At 36.1% G+C, this 19,425-nt stretch overlaps 1 protein-coding gene across 2 annotated transcripts in view; it reads left to right on the plus strand.

Annotated features, from left to right (window-relative positions):
• The first annotated feature begins 14,607 nt into the window (after window positions 1-14,607).
• Window positions 14,608-19,425, plus strand: part of HDX (highly divergent homeobox) — a 115,889-nt gene continuing 111,071 nt past the window's right edge. Inside the window, exon 1 of one of the 2 annotated variants that reach the window (XM_084790750.1) lies at window positions 14,608-14,736. The gene's annotated coding sequence lies outside the window, so the exon portion shown is untranslated. The remainder of the gene's footprint in view (window positions 14,737-19,425) is intronic. The other variant, XM_084790749.1, reaches the window with a different exon arrangement.

Raw genomic sequence — 19,425 nt, forward strand, 5'->3', positions numbered from 1 at the left:
GGTATGTATAGATATTTTTTACTCTTGATGTCTGGGTTCCTACTATAGTTAATTATCTTTCTTTCATTTATTGTCCTTGAACAATTAACTGAGACTATTTTGAAAAGTACATCAAAGTTGATTTTATCTGGAGAATTTTCATCTGCCTTTGAGTGAGTGGGGACAAATGTGTTACACTATGAAAATAAAAATCTACTTGGTATTTTCTGAATGATTCAAGTGAAATACAATTGGATTATGCAGAGTAGTATACTTCTGGTGCACTCTGACCTTAATTATGTACTCTTGAGAACTGAGACTCAAAAGTACAATATTCCCTAAGTTGTTGAATATTCTCAGAGGTTAAGCAGTTTCTTTGCTCTTTTTACCACTCTGAATTTTCCCTCTCCCTTCAAATTTCCTGTTAGTTCTCAAGCATCTTAATATTTCTTTATTGGTGCTTCTGGATAGTTTTGTAACAAAAAGTCTATTCAGTATTTTAATTCTGCTCAGGAGGGTTAAAGTGGGAATTATAGAACATCTACTTACCAACATGGAACTCTTTCCTTTAAATTTTTGTGAAGTTCAGCTATGTATGCATTCAAAAGGGTGCTCTTACTATCCCATCTTTTCTATATATAGTGTAGTGAGACAAATTTCATGTTTCTTATTGTACTATAGAAAGGGAAATCTACTGTTCATTGTGTAAATGTCTTAATTAAATTTGTAGAATGTATTTTTCAACTAACTAGGCCAAACTATATGAGCCCTGGGCCTATTTTTGTTCCTTCAGTCCAGCGTCAGTATATACATACAATCTGCCTACTTGTTCTTGAGTCCTTGTTCTTCAGCAGATGTTTTTGTGGTTGTTAGGTACCTAACTCAGGTACTTAACATGTTACCAAGATTATCTATCTCTGACGTGTACACCCAGCCCTAACAAAACGTGATCAAGCTGTGTACACCAGCTTTTCCTTTCTTACCATATTGACTATTTTGGAAGAGAGTTATTACACAATTCTAGAGATATTTATGTTTCTGTCATTTAATTTGAAAAAGTCTCAGCTTTGGGAAACTATTTGTTATCTAATTGTATGTCTTTGAGTATACTATTTTGTTATAATCATTGTTATTACTTCTCTTCCTGGGTAGTATAATGCTACAGGTAAGTGGGTGGCAATGTGGTGGTAGAGAAGTCTAAGCATTTAATTCTTGTTCTATGGCTTGGAAATTTTAAATTGCTAGGTTTAACTACTGTTAAGAGATAACTTCATGATCTTTGGATAATTTCTCATATTTTAACAATAATATTCCAGATAAAAGTTTATAAATATCCCTATAATTCATTCCTTATAGTTCAGTACTTTTACTTCATTTTTATTGAAAATAGATTATTCTCTCATACAATACATCTAATAAAGGACTTTAATTTCAATCATTACTTTATTTATTATTTTCTTGTTTCTCAAAATTTCTGGACACATTTTTGAAGTATCAGGAACATGCTTGTCTTCTTCTCTTGTTAAGAAGTGTTATTGAAGTTTACGCGGGACCCCTGGGCCCAAATCTGCCTATCATAATGTTCTTCTTGTAGGTTTCTAGGATCCTCTGGATCCTTCTACTTTGCCATTCTCCCATGCTTCTCTCATCTAGAGTCCCACTAGAATCTCCTCCCCTCCCCTGTCCCAGTTTCCTGGTAAGTGAAGATTTTCATGGGACATGCCTGTTGGGCTAGTATGCATATATATACATATATATATATATATATATATATATATATATATATATATATATATGAGTATATACCATTTGACTCTTTCTGCTTCTGGGTTAACTCCCTCATTCTCCACAGTTGACTGGAGAATGGGGTCTGACTTTCACACGTACTCTGGTGCCCCATATTTGACCACATCCCCTGGATGGGGAGACCTGGTGGCACTCAGAGGAAGGACAGCAGGCTACCAAGAAGAGGCTTGATACCCTATGAGCATATACAGGGGGAAGAGGTCCCCCTCAGTCACAGTCATAGGGGAGGGGAGTAAGGGGAAAATGGGAGGGAGGGAGGAATGGGAGGATAGAAGGTATGGGATAACCATTGAGATGTAATAAGAACAAATTAATAAAATAAAAAAGAAGTGTTATTATTTTTGTAAAGAAATTTATTGGTTATAAAGCATAATTGTCATACTTATATTTGATATTGTATGACATACTTTGTGATGATAGATAAAAATACATGAAATGTAGACATTAAAGCTCAACAGTTTCTGTACATAGTAGTAGTTCTATAAATTTGTATATCTAGCTACTTATAAAGAAATATATTTAATCTAGTTGAAGTATAGTTAATCTAGTTGCATATGATTTTAAATTTTTTCTATACTTTGAGAAAAATTTTCCAGTATTATGCTAGTATGATCACCCCATCTTTATGAAATAAGGAATGTACTATACCTACTTCTCTTCTGTATCATGTTTTAAGTATTCTATAGGTTTTTTTTACACATAGTAAAAATGTAATGCTTTCTAAAAATCTAACATTTGTCATAGACATAAAAATTATACAGTTATGGAGAGGCACTTTAAGAATTAAATCACTCAAGACTTCAAATACACATGCTTCCCCATTGAAAACAAGGCAAAATTTATCTTTTCATCCACCACTTTCATTCTATCATCTACTCGTTCATTTTCTGTTCCTTTCATAATCTGTGTCTCTCAGGGCTTTTTCATATACTCTTAATTCAATAAAAGGGGTCTTTAATTCATGTTTTATTTTCTCTCAGTGTCAAATATTAATATATTAATTGGTTCACATACTTTCTCCTTTCTCTAGCCACACTGGATGAAAGTATCAGTCCCAGAGCCACACCAAGGTCACAAATGTACAGCAGTGATTATTGAGCAAAGGGTTCCATTTTCCTCAGGAACAAAGGACACCTAAATCTTTTATCAAGTTTTCAATAGTTCTTGAGACCCTAAATATTTTGAGACTGTAACATGCATCTCTGTCACATATCACACTTTTCAACATTGCAACATAATGTGATCTACAAAATTGAATCTTGAGAATGAGAATCAGAAATCAAATATGACATATTTATTACTATTCTGGGACACTGGTAGCTCATGGGCCACAGAATGGACATGCCCTCAAACTCCTAAAGGATTTAACATAGTATTCTTAATCCATACGGGTACTGTATTAGTTACTTGGCTCATAAATGATTTAATATAATATTTTTAACCAAGGTAGGTACTGTATTAGTTAATGTGACAAGATGTCTGGCAAAAAAAGATTAAGGAAAGAAAGGTTCATAATGGATTGCATTGTGAGGTTACCATGTATAATAAGGAAGCAAGAGAATGAAGCACTTGCTTGTGTTGAATCTTGAATCAGAAAACAGCAAGTATGAGTGCTCAGATTGTCTGGCAGCCTTGTAGTTCTAGTACAGTTGTATCAGATGCCAGAGGCTCATAGGTCAAAGTCATTAGGTTCTGGTAGGACATAGGAAGAAAATAAGAATCATTTGGTTCTGGCATGATTTGTTAAAAAGAAAGCATGACATAGGTAATGAGAACATCTCCATTGGCCATTTAGGAAGTGTAAGATCATAGAGGATTTGATTTCTTTAAGCAAATATCTAATACTTAAATACATGAGAAAGTGAAGAGAGAAGAAACAACTCCACATACACCCATAACTCAGGTTCAACAATTGCCAGTATTTTGCCATAAATACTTAGTTTAAATGGATCTTTGACTGAATATTGTGGGAAGCCGCGCTCACATTCGCCATTACAAGATGGCGCTGACATCCTGTGTCCCATGCTGACAAACAACTAATCTGCGCATGTGCGAAGGGATTTTCCACTCGTTGTGCTCTGCCTCTCCCGTGGCGTCATCTCGCCCGATGAGCAACAGCCAATCAGGGACTGACACATCCTAAGCGGAGGACAGTTTCCTATATAAGGGATGGGTTTCTGCTGTTTGATCTCTCTGTCTCCATTTTACTTGTTGTAAGCTTATGCTCTCCCTCTCAAGATGCATTAAAGCTTTACTGCAGAAGGATCCTGTTTGTGTGTGCAGCGTCGTTCTTGCTGGCGAGACGGTAACGCTAGCCACAGAATATTTCAAATCAAACATTAAATATCACACATTTACCCCCTCTGTATATTTCAGTATATAACACTAACTTATTCCTATGTACTATATTGAACCAATCCTTGAGTAAATTTTACCATTGGGACTTTTGGCAAAAGTAATGTGAATAACACATGAACACAGAAAGCAATATTGCTAGTGATAATTGAGCTTTTCTTTTATTATGATTTATATTTTCTTTCTTTTTTATTTATTTATTTATTTATTTATTTAATCACTTTACAGCTTCATCCTAGTCCCTTTCCTCCTCTCCCACTCAGGCCAGACAAAGCAGCCTAGCTAAGGGAAAGGGATCTGAAGGCAGGCAACAGAGTCAGAGACAGTCCCTGCTCCCATTTTTAGGGTACTACTAGGAAAAATTATCTTTGAATATTGGTTTTCACACATACAAGTTTCGTGATGTTACGCTCTCTAAGTTTGATTTCTTTTTTAAACTTTGAGTAATAATCTCTTGTAGGTTCTATATAAACAAATGTATTTTAATTTATTTTGTGTATAATATAGAACTATCATTCAATAAAATGACAGATAGTAAATTTTTGGATGTTTTATTTTAAAAAGGATGGAATATATATAAATAAGTATTATAAAAAATGTAAACACATGATTGTCCAAACCTCTTGTTAAAATAATTTATACAAAATGTTTATTAATGTCTGCTTTATTTTCATAATAATCATTATTCATATTAATTATTTTCATATGTAATATAGATTCAATCATCTCCTTTCTGAATTATGAAGATTAAATGAGATGATGTATGTAAATATATCCATTATAGTGTTCAATATCACTTGAATTTAAAATATCTGACTTTATATGTTTTATTTTGTTGCCATACTAAAATATTCATGAATGCTGTCTTCATCCTTTATTGTTCAGAACATACACAGTTAAATTATTACAGGGGATGTTATATAGGGACTAGTGTATTTAGAAGGTGAATGATTTCCTAAAATACTAAATGAACACTTGAGTTCTTCATTCATCCAATAATGTTGTTATATAGAATAATGTTCCTTGGAGTTTAGAAATATCAGTGCTTTGTTTTGTCCAGATAAAGACTACCTTTAAAATCTGAGGATACTGGCCATTGTCTTCAACTGAGTTTATACAGAACACACAAAGTAACCTATTACAGGAAAGTACTGATTTACAAACAGGTCTAACTCATGAATCTGTATTGCATTTTCACCTAGCATTACTTTCAATTCCATACTTTATATATTCTGTGAGTATCCACCTTCTGTTTCTTCAGAATCTGCTTCCATATATAATCACTTAAGTTGAGCTTTAACCTTTCAGGCATAACTCTGTCCTATTTATATATTTCTTCTCAGACTCAAAGGACATATAAAATCACTCAATCTATATCATCTACTATTATCCATCTAAAACCAACTTTCTTGAAAATACACCTTTTAACCCTGGATTCACATTTACTCAATGGTGTTTTAATTCTTGTTTAAATAAAAATTTAAGTAAAAACAACATAAGTAGATATAAGTAGGATAAGATACATTATAATTTCTAAATAATTTAGGTACTTCAAAAGTATACATTGGATTTAAAATATTTTCTCTGTAAAAACAATCTATTTAAAGGTTTGAAAGGTGAATTTGTAAGACATACAGTGATATGTTTTCACTCCTTCTAATCACAGACACATTTCCAAGTTGTAACTCTTATTTTAATGGTAACCAAATCAAAGTTAACTAATTCTTCTGAAGTTAACAAAGTTAACTTCAAAACACTATTCTGTACTCTATCATCTTCTTACTCTTGTCAATGTAGTTTTTACATGAAGGAGTAACAAATAACTTTTTAATGAAGGGGTAGCCCTCATTTGTCCCGCTGGTTGATTTTGTCTTACTACCTCAAACATAGCTACATTTTACCAGAGTGAAGTCACTAGAATTGAACTTGGGAAGAGATGAGCATAATTACTTCTTTTAGGCAGCTATTTGCAGGCCCTAGCATATCACTGCCTTGATAATCTTATCTTTATCATAACATTGTTATTAAGAGAACAATAATTAGGGCTGGAGAGTCCTCTTAACCTCTCCCAAAGGTCCTGAATTTACTTCCCAGCAACCACATGGTGGCTCGCAACAATCTATAATGTGATTGGATGCAGTCTTCTGGCATGAGGCACACATGAGGATACTGTATAAATAATAAATAAATAAATGTTTTTAAAAAGAGCAATAATTTTAGTGTCTCAACTTTTAAAATTATGTGCTCTTTTTTTGATATAATGCTTTTAAGGGTGGAAAGAAGGTCATTAGGAATAGAGAGGTACTTAAGTGGTAGAATACTTATTTATGTGCATATGTGTGTATAATATATATACACACATATGGGTTTAATACCCACCCAGTATTCCAAAAATGAGTTATTTATAGGAAATGATAGATATAAAATAACCTATGGTAATATTTAAAACTTAAAATGAAATGAAAGTTCAATTTATTCAAAGCAGCAGATTTTATAGATACAAAGAATTGTAATTTTTTAAATTGTTACACATGATATTTTGTTTAAAAAATAGTTTTGCTTCTCAGCCCATGGTGGGATTTACATAGCCACTTTCCCACCCTCTATGTTGGAATTTTGTTTGGTGAGAATGTAGTATATGATGACTGTTAATAGAAGGAGACTTGGTTTTGAATTTTTAATGATGTGACTCCTGGTAGGCTGACCACATACAACAATAGGCCTCAATTCCAAGACTAGCTTGGCAACATAAACTGGATTCCATGGGGAAAGTTGAAAAAAGTTAAAAGGATTAATCCCAAAGTTGGGTGGGAATGAATGGGAGAATTGCAAATGTGGCAAGTGGAGAGGCTGAAGGATATGGATATTTTCAAAATACAATTATGTGAAAGTTTCAAAGGATTTATTAAAATTGATTTTAACTAAATACTATGTATGTAGAATGTATTATAAATATATCCACTTATCCTTTTCCATCCATCTCACATTCAGACAGGTTTTCTTCTCACAAACGTACTCCTATGTCTTTTTGGTTGCTTGCTTTCTGGTTTTTTTTTTTTTTTTTTGTTATAATTACATCATTTCTCCTTTTCTTTCCTCACTCCAAATCATCCCATATATCCTTTCCTTCTCTTTCAATCTATGACTTCTTTTTTCATTAACTGCTATCACATATGTGCATTTGCATAAAATATGTGTATATATGTTTGTGATTGTAACAACTATGGAAAATATAGGAGACAATATTTCACGGATTTCCTCTCCATCCTCTGACTCTCTCAATCTTTCAAGCATCTGTACTGCCACGTTCCTTTTGTCTTGGAGGGGGTTTTACAAATGCCTCCTTTAGGCCTAAGTACTCAACACTCACTTATCCTCAGCAATTGTACAAGTTATATGACTCAGCTGTAGAGGAATTTAAACCCAGCAACATGGGTGCTCTGGCACGGGATCACATCCAAAGACCTTTTAGGTTTATGTGATCTGGCTGGAATGCAGACATGCCCTTAGTATACACCTTTAATCCTAAACAATGAAGGTAAAATTAGTTTGTAGAAGGAAGCAGCCATGTTTTAAAGTGATGTCTAATTGAGGGGTAGACAGTGTAACTAAAGATTTGATAGAATGAGTCAAAAATAGGACACATCCAATTCTCTTGAGAACAAGGCAAGAAAAGGAGGCTACTTAAAAGCAGCACAGGGAGAGAGAAAAATGTCTTCCTTTAACTGAGAGTTAATTACAGGGACAGTTTTAGAGAGACAGGTTACAGAGAGAACAATCTAGAAACAGATGAAGACAGAATGAGCCAGAGAATGAGAAGGTGCCAGAAGAGTAAAACATATTGTCAGAATTTGCTTGAGGCCAGGCGGAGCAATTCATTAAGGAGGTAAGAGAAGCCATTTTGAGTCAGTCATCCTGGAGAAAAGTTTAGGGCAGTACAGCTGAGCTGAATAAGCCAGTGAGAGTTCAGAAAGAGCTAGAAAGGGTAGAGAGCATCTTTCATCAGTTCCGTCATCTGAGGAAATAAAAACAACATTTGTAGTGGTGGTTTGAATAAGAATGGCTCCCATAGGCTCATAGATTTCAATACTTGGTCACCAGGAAGTGGCATTATTTGAAAACATTAGGAGGTGTGGCGTTGTTGGAGGAAGTATGTCACTGGGGGTGGGCTCTGGGGTTTCAAAAGCCCATTTCAAGCTCAGATTCTTTTTTTTTTTCCTGCTGCTGCCTGTGGGTCCAGATGTAGAACTCTTAGCTACTTCTCTAGCACTATATATGCTTGCCTGTAGCTATGATTCCCACTATGATAATGATGTACTAAACCTCTGATACTGTAAGCCTAATTAAGTGCTTTCTTTGATAAGAGTTGCATCAGTCATGGTGTCCCTTCCTAGCAATACAACATTGATAAGACACTTATCCAATGCTTAGTAGTCAGCTGTGATATCACATATGTACACATAAGCTTATAGAAACTAAGCAGGTTGGATTTATGTAAATTTTATTATATTATAATGTGGTTGTTTGAATAAAAATGCCTCCGTATACCCACAGGGAGTGGCCCTAGTAGGAGGTGTGGTCTTGTGGGAGTAGGTGTGGCTTTGTTGAAGGGATGGGCTTTGAGGTCCCAAGAGCTCAAGCCTGGCCAGTATGTGACTGTCACTTCCTGCTGCCTGGGGATCCAGATGTAGAACTCTTAACACCTTCTTCTCCAGCACCATGTCTGCCTACATGCTACCATGATCTCTGCCACAATGACAATGTACTAAATCTCTGAACTGTAAGCCAGTCCCAATTAAATGTGTTGTTTTAATGAGTTATTGCGGTCATGGTGTCTCTTCTCAACGATAAAACCCTAACTAAGGTGGTGTGTGTGTGTGTGTGTGTGTGTGTGTGTGTGTGTGTGTGTGATTAAAAGGTCATGCATTTGAGATAGAGCAGGGGTATGCATAGGAAGGGATAGAGAGAGGCACAAAAAGGATGTGATTTTATTATAATTTCAAAAAATAAAGATTTTTGTAAAAACTGTTTTCATATTTTACCTTAGCCCTGTCAAGTGACTAATATTAAGAAGAAGAAGAAGAAGAAGAAGAAGAAGAAGAAGAAGAAAAGACAAGTTATAGTGAGGATATAGGGAATGGGAAAGGCTCACACATACATAGTTGTTGGGTGTGTAAATTGTTGTAGCCACTGTGGAAATCAGTGTGGCTCTTCCTGAGAAACTTAGAAATAGACTTATCATATAATCTACTTATGCCACTCCTGGCAATATGACCCAAAGGACCTTATTTCCTACTATAGAGATAATACTCATCCTTTTTCATAGTTGCTCTAGTCATGATAGCTAAGCCGTGGAATTAGCACAGATGTCCACTTCTTGATGGTGATCAAAAAATTTCTAATTGGACAAAATGCCCACTCACTAGGAGGGAACCCACAGCTGATACTATATAATTAGCTAACTACCTGTTCTGGTGAAGCCATGGAACCAAGAGGAAAACTTCTACTGCCACTTTCCTAAAGAAGCATAAATTTTAACTGCACTCTAAATATTTATCCTTATGCCCACAGATAAGTATTATTCTTACCATTCATCAAAGAACATTCTTTATGTAGCAGACAGAAACCATTACAGAAACACAAAGCCGGTCAAATTGCAGAGAACACTGACTATAGGGTTCCGAGCCTTACTACAACACAACCCCTACACTTAAGGCTTGAGGAACACCTTTGAAGAAAGTGTAAAGATTATAAGAGCCAGAATATCTGCACATCTGCTGTGCAATTGTGTCTATCAGAACACAAAATAGGTTAAGATGCATTTATATAATTATATATATTTATGTATATACATTCATGTAATAATATATATTTTTAAAACACACATATATGTATATATAAGAAAAGGAGGCCAAAAGTTCAACATGGAGTAGAGCATAAGTAAGTAAGTAATAGAAGGATTGGAGAGAAGAAATTATGAAAGTCTCAAAAGTTAATTTAAAAAGTTACAAAGAAAGAAAGTATGGTACCTATATACAGTAAGTAAAACTAAAATTGAAAAATCAACAGGGAAATAAACGGTATTGAAAAATAATACACTGAGTGAAACAACCCAGACCCAGAGAGGTACATGCCATGTGTTTTCATTCAAATGTAGATCTTAGTGTTGATTCTTTAGCTTTGAGTGTTTAACTTAGATTATTCATAGAATTCAGGAAACTAGAAAGAGATCATTCATGGGAGGGGAAAGAAAAGTCTTAAGGTAGAAGACATAATAGAACACTAGTGATATGAAGAGGAAAAAATAATGGGGAGGAAGGAATAAGAAGGGAAATGAATGGCATGGTAAGGCAGAGGAGTCGGTTGGAAAAGAGTTAACTGCTCTTTCTAAGCCAGCACTCCATAAGGATGAAGCCATGCTCAACTCAAGTGCCAAAATTGTGAGGCCCAATGGCCAGAAGCCAGAAGAGTTTGAATTTGGCATCCTCAGGCGCTGCTTGAGCTAGAGATGAACTCAGATCTCAAATCACAGCTGTGGGAACTCAACAACACTGCAGCCAAGGAAATTGAAGTTGGCGGTGGCCGGAAAGCTTTTACAATTTTTGTACCATTTCCTCAGCTGAAATCTTTCCAGAAGATCGAAGTCCAGCTAGTTTGTGAATTGGAGAAAAAGTTTTGTGGGAAGCACATGGTCTATTACCCTGTAATACAGCTTGAAATCAGGGATGGTGGTACCTTCAGAAATATTTAGCTATTCTGTTTTTTTATTTCCATATGAAGTTGAGGATTGCTCTTTCATGGTCTGCAACGAATTGTGTTGGAATTTTCATGGAAATTGCATGGAATCTGTAGCTTGCTTTTGATAAGATGGCCATTTTTCCTGTGCTAATTCTACTGACCCATTAGCATAAGAGATTTTTCCATCTTCTGATATCTTATTCAAATTCTTTCCTCAAAAACTTAAGATTGAGGGAACAGCCAACCAAAGACCCATCCTATGGGAGAAAACCAATCCCTGACACTATTAATGTTACTCTGCTATGCTTGCAGACATGAACCTAGCCTAAGTTCTCTGAGAGCTTCATCCAGCGCCTGATGGAAACAGATTCAGAGACCTACAGCTAAACATTAGGCAGAGCTGGGGGAGTCCTATGGAAGAGTTGAGGGAATGATTGAAGGAACAGGAGGGGTCAAGGACTCCTCAAGAACACCTTCAGAGTTATCTGACCTGGGCCTATGGGGGCTCATGGAGACTGAACCATTGACCAAAGAGCATGCATAAACTGGTCCTAGTCTCATGCACATATGTAGCAGATAGACAGCTTGGGCTTCATGTGCATCCTCCAACATCTGATGTAGGGGCTGTCTCTGACTCTCTTGTCTGTCTTTGGATCTCTTCCCTCTAACTGGGCTGCCTTGTCTGTCCTCAGTAGGAAAGGACATACCTAGTTCTGTTTCTGTTAGACACTTGCTTTCCTCAGGTGATTTCAGAACATTAATGCTATCTTTACTTAGCTCCAGTCCTTGAAGCCCTGACTCATTTTGCCAAATCTTAGCTCTTCAATCTATATCGACTACCTGGTGCTGGAAATGACATGGTTGTTAAAGGTCATTTTCGAATGATCATCAACTCTATCAGATTGAAAGATATAATTTAGTAAATTATTAATCCATTGGCTTTAGGTAATTAATTCACTTTGTGCTTTCTTGTACTTTTCCCCACTTTTAAATAGTGATGCAAAAAAGGTACAAAAGATATGATGGTCTTTATTTCAAAAATAACTATTTTAACACTTTATATTTTTAGCTCATTCAAAAGTTTGAGTGGCTCAGGACTTTTATTTCAACTGGTTGAGATGCTTCTAATCACATCCTTTGGAAGCCAGAGGCAGAATGATTGAAAGTTCAAGGGCAGCCTCAAATACAGAGAGAAGCTAGCTCAAAAGAAGGACTAAATGTGTAGATAAGTAGTAGAGTACTTGTTAACCTGTGGTGGGTCTGAGTTTGATCTGCCGCACTAGATAGAAAGTTATTTACCCTTTGCCTTTCTGTTTCCAATCTACACACAGTTTAGCACAATTATCCTTCTGCTTTTTCATATTTATTTTATTTTATATGTGTGCCTCTTTTGCCTGCATGTATATCTGTATGTACCATATGTGTGCCTGGTGTCCACAGAGATGGGCATCAGATCCTCTGGAACCAAATTTGCAGATATTTGTGAGCCATTATGTAGGTGCTGGGACTGAAACCTGTCAAGTTTATTTGGTTAGAGGATAAGATCATTTTAGATCAAGATAAAGAAGTTAAGTTATTAGAGTTGAGATAGGATAGATATTGAATTTCATTCAAAAATTTAGACCCAACAAGACAGGAAAGATGACAACTTCAAGCTGGACAAATACAAAGAGCCAAACCATTTATAAACATATATAGAAATCATGATTTTCATGATTGTCACATGGTTCTCCCTGCTGTAGGTAGTTTGTTTTATACATGTGTAATAAAATAAATATATTTTTTTAAAAAAGAAATGCAGCCAGAACTTTTAACCACTGAGCCATAGCTATATACTGTTGCTATGCTTATTATATTGCTATTTTGTTTGCTATTCATGTGAATGACAAAGTATTAATTTGGATGCTTCTTCAGATATCTTTTCCTTTTTGGCCAAAAGTATCTCAAATATTATTCTTTTATTTTGAAATGAGAACTACTTACTGGTCCTTTCAAATGTTTTATATTTTCTAGTTCCTTTATGGATAGATGGTATGACAGAACAAATCTTAAATATTTGGCTATATGTTGGTGTGGACCAGAGGGGGGATGATTTAAAGCATTCTGAAATGGTCCACACTTTGTAGTGCTTAGTAAGTAACTAATTCCTTCTTTGACATTTTTTCTGTACCAATAACACTATTATGAACTAAATAATTCACTATGTATAAAATCTCAAGTCATTTAACATGAGAATTATTTCATTAGAATCTATTCATTACAGAAAGTGTACAGGAAATGTATAACATCTCTCTTCTTTAATAGATACTAGTCAATTCTCCTGTGTATGTATGTGTCTGGAGAAACTGTATTTGTCACATTATCAAAACTATCCACAATGCTTCTTGTTGAAAACCAATTTAGAATTTAAATAAACATTATCAAACCTCTCCAACTACTAAGTTTCTTTTCCCAGAGCAATAATATTAAGGTGACTCCTGAAGGCAATTAAGGTAAGTCTGCTACAGGTATGGTAAAATGCTACAATACATTCTGTAGGGCTGATAAGAATTTACATTTTGTAGCATCTGAGAATGGAAGACATTGAGAAATCTAGAGTTGGGTGTGGTTTGAATTATATTTGATAAAAATTGTCAGAGCTTTTCATAGTTCTTTGATTTTATAGATTGAGTAGCTTTGAACCCTAGCTTTTGTTGGCTTTTAATTGAATCATAGGTTTTTATTATTAGCCTATCCAATCTCACACTAGCTCTTACTATTGGTCAAGTTGGCTTAATCCACAGTATACATATTGACTTCTCTATTCTTGCTTATTCCTTTCCCCCTTTAAGACATTTGCTTCTTCTTATCTTAACCAACAGCTAAATTAAAATATTAACATAGAATGCTTCTCCAATTCCTATTTTACTGATCCTTTCATTCATAAAACAATGTAGATCTTAGTTAATGATAGGACATATAACCATGTATTTTATTTTATTGTTGTCAGTTTATTGCATGCTAATTCTATCTTCCAAATGGTGTCCCAAATTCTTCAATAGTAACTAATCAATAAATTCTCTATCTCTCATGACATCCAGCTAATTTGGGTAATGCATCAAGTGACTAAATCAAGTGCTGATTTAACTTCCCCCCCACCCCCCCAACAGTGATCACCCAGGTAAGTTTTTTGGTTTTTGTTTTGTTTTGTTTTTGTCTTTTGATTTTTTTTCAAAACAGGAATTACGTGAAGGTAGTCCATTTCTTGCCTTAGTCACCATAGTCAACCCAGTCACAACTGTTTTTTTATTGGAACACTTGTTTTTTATTGGAAAAATTCCAAAGGGTCCTTGGGAACCTTTTTGACTTTAAGAACAAGCTTATATACCTGTCAGTTGAACCCTTACACTACAATTTAGTTTTGGTAATGGGGAACAATTTTGCTCAAAGCCAATCTCAAGTGTGAAAACAAGGCATCACTTGACTTAAATGATTGCCATGAAACTTCTATAGGCACAGGGATGCTGAATGTGCACAGCTATCCTGGGAGAGAAGTACTGAGAGGCCTCACAATAGATCCAGCAGATAAGTGCCTGTTAGAGCCAAGCCCTCTACAGGAAGCCATCTCTCCTCCCCCCTCCCTCCCCACTCTTGGGTTCTGGGCTGAGGCCAGGGACTGTCCGGAGCTGATCTCGGGCTCCCATTGGCCGCTGTCTTTTGTGACGTCACGATCATGATGAGAATTGATGATCGGACACGCTGATTTCATTGTCTGAGGCGGCAGTGACGACCCAGGAAAAATCTCTCGGAATCCGCCTGCTCTGGCCCTGGTCTCATCTTGGATCCTCTTATCTCTTCAGTGACCGCACCACGCCCGAGGTAAGCGCCTAACCTGGGTGGCTGTGAAGGGCAGAGGACGACTTTCAAGACACGGGGACAATGTGCCCAGTAGGGGGCCCGTAGGGTCTGTGGCCTAAAAAATACAGCCAATAAATTGGTGCTGCTTCTGGGAAGCCAACTGCCTCTACCCTCCTAGCAAAGGCTTGCAAGAGCGTGAAATTAGAAAGCAGCTGAGGATGGGGCTACTGTGGGATTGCCTCACAGTGCAGGACCTTGCTCTGAAAGAGGGCGATGGCTGGGGCATACTATTGGTCTGATAGTAAGAGAAACTGGATCCTCTGTTTCTGAAGAAAGGACAGGATTGAATTCTACCACTTCTAGATTTCACTGGACAGTAGATTTCTCATAGCCCCACTCAAACGCACCGTGGACGCTGCGCCTGCGCATAAACCCTCTGATTAGAGGGGAGGGGGGCGGTTCACTGCAGGGAGAATGGGCATGGAAATTGCGCAGGCGCCTTTTCCCTTTAGCTGGAGGGGGAGGGGCTGAGCTCTGTCTGAACTGAATAAGGGAAAGATTAGGGATTTGGCCTTGAGATATTTCAAGTGCCATTTGAAGTGCAGGGATCTGCCACTTGTTTTTGCATTTGGCCTACTGAGTGTACTCAGCATCAAAATGAACCTGATAAGTTTGAGAAAGCAAATTCTTAATTTTCAGATACTTAGATTAAGTTTGGGACGGGGCAAGGAACACACTAATTTTTCAAATAAATCCAACTTTCAATCTTCAGCGCTTCAGTTTGCTATGCTAGTCAGTAATTTGGAACATCATTTGGGAGACTAAGAGAAATACATTTTACTCAGCTGTCTGTCTTTTCTTCATCTTAGCCCCATGGCATACATCTTTAGCCTCTATCTCAGATTTGATCCTTTCATTCCTTCTTCTTCCTGTGTGTTTCTGTTAGAACCAAGTAAGTCAAGTCCTATTTAAGAGACTTTGTCTAGCATCCATTCATTGGAAGAAACTGTGCCACTCAGCTGTTTCGAGGAAAAGTCTATTTGTCCTTGGTGAAAGATTGTGTAGTAAGGGTATTAGACCCCACCATGATCTCATCATCTATTTCCAATTTACAGGGGAAAAAAACTAGACTTTTCTTCACCTTTTAAAGTGAAGGTCTCATCAAATATTGGCACATTTTCCTTTGAATGTCTTCTCATGCCATCTTCACTTACTCTGAAATGTCATCTCTTATTCTCTTCTAGTAACCAAAGGAGCGCCCTAGCCAGTACATACCTTTCACCCCACAAGACTACTTGTCTGTGAACACTATTTCAATATTGCTTTCTCTAATAAGAATATTCTTGGCTTCCTAATATCTATGTTCCCAAGACACTTTATCTACTATTCAAATCCAGACTCCACTTGGTTTGAAAAAGAACCTCAATCTAGCCCTTTTGAATAGTAACACCTTTTCTTCAGTGTGTATTTCCCTAAAGTTTCTTGAACGATTTTGTGTGAACAATAACTTCTTTATTTTTGCTTCTCACACCACTATTCTACATAATTTAAATCTTGTCCCCTTTGAAAGCTCTATTCAAAGTATGCTTTCTATATGTGCCTTTCAAGTATAACTCAATGGCTATATAGTCACCTATCCTAAAAATTTCACATCTATTCCTTTTTTGTCACTTTGCTCTATCCTGTTGTCTACCACCTTATTTTGTGCAGTATGTTTGTGTGTGTGTGTGCGCATGTGCACGTGTGCACACATGCACATGTGCATTGTTGTTATGTACTCTTTTAGTGAACTTTGTAGCCTTAGGCATTGGGAACAGACCAGCAAGTTCCTTATCTTCCCACACAGCTGGCTGAATAATGAAAAGGGCTATAGCCATTTAACAGCTTTTCTTCCTTAGAAAAACAATTCCCTGGGGAGCTAACGAATATTGTTTTGGAGAGAATTATACACACATAAAGTTTAGTCATCATTAGTCAGGCAAGGACTCCTCTGGTGACTAAGAAAACCTGACTGTGAGTCAGGCAAAAGGCATAATGGAGATACCTGTTTTGTGAGTGGCTTTCAAATATACCATGTCTTAATAAACAAGACCAAAGGACCATTGCCTCAGAAGTAGATTTGCTTGTAATTCGGAACATTGGAAAGACATTGCTTAGAGATATTCCATCACTCTATACTTCTTTCTGATCACATTGTATCATGAATCCTTTCTGGAAAAGTCTACTGAAAATCACTGTTTATTGCATTCTACTTTAAATTGCTATTTAGATTGACTACCCTTGATAGTTTTCTTTTGACAACTGATTAGCATGATGGTTGCCACAGTTGCATATACATACACACACACACACACACACATACATACATACATACATACATACATATTCACTTGGGATTAAAATTCAATTGTTCCACAGAGCAGAACTTTTGCTTGAATGATAGTGTAATCATAGTTATTATAGAGTTTTGGGTTTTTGTTTTTGTTTTTAAGAGAAATAGTTTTCTTTTTTCAATTCCCTGCTTCATTTTGGGCACTATGTATATACTTTTTCAGTGTTGTGGTTTGAGACAATAGCTTAAAAGCAGTTGAGAAGGGTAGATAATTTATGGATTTAAAGGGGTTATTGTAAGAGAACTATGAATGTTATTTATTATTAGGGAATGTTTTTATACCTTGACCGTTTCTCCTATTACATAAATTATGGAGTTCTTTCAAAGAAGTTGTAGCTTGTAGACAACAAGTATAATAAGTAATATGATTCCCTTAGATGTTTATTTGCACACCAGTAGACAGAATGAGTCAGCTAGGCAACTGTGGATAAAATGTAGGCCTTAAGATTGAAATATTCTTCGAATACTCTTGAAAGGAGATGTTGTAATCAAATCACTATCTCAAAAACAAAGAAAAAGATTTATTTATACTTAAAGAAAAAGAGGCAGGGTGTGTTGTCGCACGCCTTTAATCCCAGCATTCAGAAGGCAAAGGCAGGCAGATCGCTATGAGTTCAAGGCCAGCCTGGTCTACAAAGTGAGTACAGGACAGCCAAGGCTACACAGAGAAACCTTGTCTCAAGAAAAAAATGATTCATTTAGCCAGATGGTAGTGGCATACACCTTTAATCCCAGAACTTGGGAGGCAGAGGCATGTGGATCTCCATGAGTTCGAGGCCAACCTGGCCTACAGAATGAGTTCCTGCACAGCCAGAGCTGTTACACAGAGAAACCCTGTCTTGAAAAACCAAAAACACAAAAACCAAAACTAAACCAAACCAAAACAAAACAAAAAACAAACAAAAAAAGAAAGAAAGAAAGAGAAAGGAGCTGGGCATGGTGATGGTGATGCACACCTTCCTTTAATCCCAGAACTCAGGAGACAGAAGGAGGTAGATTGCTGTGAGTTCAAGACCAGCCTAGTCTACAAATCGAGTCCAGGAGAGCCAAGGCTACACAGAGAAACCATGTCTCAGGAAAAAAAAGAAAGAAAGAAAAAGAAAAAAAGAAAGGTGCTGTAACAGCTACGGCTGAGATTTGCTTAGTAAAATTAGATCTAGAGTTTGGTCCCCAGCAACACACACACACACACACACACACACACACACACACATACACACACACACACACACACACACACACACACACACACACACACACACACAGAGCTGGAAAGTTTAACATATTGAGAAACAGTTGCCAGCATCTTGGAACCTTTCCAGTCATAAGTAATACCAAAGCAATAATTTAAAACTCATCTGTGTAAATAAAGTCATTCTTGTGCCAGCTAGTGAGAAAAATGCCAGAATTAGATTTTAAAAATCTACATATACTGTAACTGGATACTTGATAGTATACCATGTCAGTCAGTCAAACAATACATTTTACATCTTCATCATGTAAAGGTGTACAAGAGTAGTTGCTCTACCTTCTTGGTCCTCTATTATTTTACACCTAGCTTTATAATCAATTTAATTGATCAAGAATATTTATTCCTTTTATTTGGCAGAGATAAGAAAATTTCAGGAAACTTATCTACTTAGTTTCTCTTCCCTTGGAATTGGAGAAATTTCTTTTGATGAGCTTTAAGCAGTCTTGCAAATATATGACTTACATATCCCAGTAAAAGTTTTTTTTCATGTAGACAGATATTTGGGGGGGGGATGTGTTTGTGCAAGGTCATGCAATTAGTAAGTGGCAGATCTTGGACATAAAGAAGTGTTATTTTAAACTAAACACTTCGTTGTTAAAACTCACTTTTTTTCAAATGTTTGTACAAGTATATGTTTGTGTATATGTCCACTAACTTCTCTCTTTCTGAATATATAAAGTCTATGAAATTTCCATGTTTTTCTCAATGGATACATTTTTCTTACATATACAAAAAGCTGAGACTTAGGGGAAAGAGGTCATATGAACCTTCAATGGTGTCAAATGCCATAAAGTAATAGACTCATATTCTTTACTATGTCAAAGCAACTAATGGTAAATAGATTGCCTCATGGAGTTTTATGAAATGATGCATTATAAGATTATATGCTTTCAACTACGCTAATTTATTGCTTTAATGCTTTGTTATTTGGTTAGCTGGATGTACCTATTATGTATTTTATGATTGAGTAGCTGCAACATTTGAAAAAGTAATTATCTGAGACCTATCTTCAAAGTAGCTTTGCCCTTTCATAGACTAACAACTTTCTGTGTCAAAATCTTCAGAA

This window comes from Acomys minous, assembly GCF_964271855.1.
Source record: "Acomys minous genome assembly, chromosome: 7".
Classification (NCBI taxonomy): domain Eukaryota; kingdom Metazoa; phylum Chordata; class Mammalia; order Rodentia; family Muridae; genus Acomys; species Acomys minous.